Raw genomic sequence first — 2,403 nt, forward strand, 5'->3', positions numbered from 1 at the left:
AGAAAAAGCCACTACTGGCAGAAGAAAAGCTTTGTGTGGGCTGTAGTCCCAGCACCCACGATGGCAGAGTGAAGTCTTGATGAGGCGGAGAGCCGAGGCCTCACATCTTCAGCCTCGAGAGCACAGGGAGCACACTGGAAATGGAGCAGGCTTTAAAACTGCAATTCTGCCACCAGTGGCAAGCTTTTCCCAACAAAGCTACATCGCCTAAGCCTCCCCAAACCAAGCCATCAATTGGGGACCAAGTGTCCAAATGTTGGACACTACAGGGGATAGCTTGCTCAAACCACTGCATTCTTCTATGAATGTGTGGTTGAATTCTCTGATGAAAATACCAGACCTTGGGTTTCATTTTGTTTGACAAATTTTGAATTGGATGCAACTTTTTCCAAAGGAGTAAGATTCAATGCAGCACGGAGAAGGCCCCAAAGCTTTGCCTTTCCAGCGAGAATGGTGAACTGATTTGAAGAAACTTAAGAAAAAAAAGCATGTGTGTATGTGTGTGTGTGAGTGTGTTAGTGTGAGTGTGTGTGAGTATGTTGGTGTGAGTGTGTGTGAGTATGTTGGTGTGAGTGTGTGTGTGTGTTAGTGAGTGTGTGAATGTGTGAGTATGGGAGGACCACAGGATGGACCTGGAGGTCACAGAACAGCCTACAGTACTAGGTTCTTTCCTCTAAGGTTATCAGTCTTGACAGCAAGAGCCATCTCACAAAGTCAGTGTCAGTTTGAGATGGCCGTCTTGGTTCAAAGTGTAAAAGGGTGAGAAACTTAACATGGGGCTCTTAGTAAGAGCACAGGCAGAACAGTAGCTCTTCACATCTCCTTGACTGAATGGGACACTATGCAGGAATGAAGACGACTGAAGGGACCTGGAAAAGCCCAGCCACGTGCACAAAGTTAGCAGAAGGTAGGTGTCAACGGACTCAAGGTGTGAGTGCAGCCTCTGCCTAAGCCTCTGCGTGGCTACAAACCTAGGCAACTACTGAGGTTAAACAGCCAGCAACTTAGCCAAGAAGGCAGGCAATCAGTCACAGTAAACCAGCAAAATTAGACAGGGGAGGGCTGGGGAGGGCTCTCAGCAGCGTAAAGGTGTTGTCACCAATCCCACTGGCCAGGGCCACATGGTGGGAAGAGAGAGAGCTGACCTCCACATAAACACTGTCTCTCCCTCTCTCCACTCTGTCTCTCGCCCTCATTCCCTCCCCCTCCCTCTATCTGTCTTTCACACACACATATTCTGTCTCACACATAATTAAAGACAAAACCCTGAAAACACCAATAATGACATGAAAAAAGCTTCTCATTACAATGACATGCCCAGGTGCTGAAGCACAGTATACAGTTTAAATCTAGATATGTTATTGGAAAACAAGAAAAAAAAACTACCAACAGTGGGGTATGGAGTTGCAAACTAGTAATCCTTACCCTTGGGAAGCTGAGGTAAAAGGATTGTCATTTGAAAGCCTCTGTGATATTGTGGGTGTAGCTCGGTTGTAATTTTCTAGCACGCACAAAGCCTTAGGTTAGATCTCTGGCACTACGTAAATTCAGTGTGATGGAGCATATCAGGGAGAATCAGAATTCGGTCATCTGAGTCTGAGGCCAACCTGGGCTTTCAGAACTCCTCTCAAAACCAGCAAGGACTGAAGTGATGAGTCAGCACTCCAGGCAGACAGGGTTCCCAGCACCCGTATCCGGCAGTACCCCAGTTCCAGGGATCCACCACCAGCTCTGGACTCTGGGGGTGTCCACAACCATGTGATGCAGATATAGATGAGCAAGTGCACACACACACACACACACCCCAAAGCAAAATTGCCAACCCAGAGTTCTTTATCTAGAAAAACTATTTTTATAAAACAAAATAAAGACATTAACAGATAAGCAAACACACACACATACAACCACAAAACAACAACAACAAAACAACACCATGGAAAGAACATGTGGTTGGCCGACCTATTACCCTGCAAGCAAACCCATTGTCAGCCTGGATAAGGTGGCAAGCAAGATCCTGTTACAGGCTGTTAACAAGACATGTAGTTTAGATTAATGAGCACAAGTCTATTTATCAAAACTAAAAGTCGGGAGGGGACACACTATATAAGCAGTAATTATAAGAGAGCTGGGGCTGGGTGGTGGGAGAGAGAGAGAGAGAGAGAGAGAGAGAGAGAGAGAGAGAGAGAGAGAGAGAGAGAGAGGATATAAGAGAGGATATATATATTCTGGTATTCTGGGCTGATCTCAGAGTCACAATGTGGACAAAAATAACCTTGAATTTCTGATCCTCTTTTTTTTTTTTTTTTTGGTTTTTCGAGACAGGGTTTCTCTGTATTGTTTTGGAGGCTGTCCTGGAACTCAGGAGGCAAAGGCAGGTGGATCTCTGTGAGTTTGAGGCCAGCC

The sequence above is a fragment of the Mesocricetus auratus genome, unplaced genomic scaffold, assembly GCF_017639785.1.
Source record: "Mesocricetus auratus isolate SY011 unplaced genomic scaffold, BCM_Maur_2.0 Super-Scaffold_100676, whole genome shotgun sequence".
Classification (NCBI taxonomy): domain Eukaryota; kingdom Metazoa; phylum Chordata; class Mammalia; order Rodentia; family Cricetidae; genus Mesocricetus; species Mesocricetus auratus.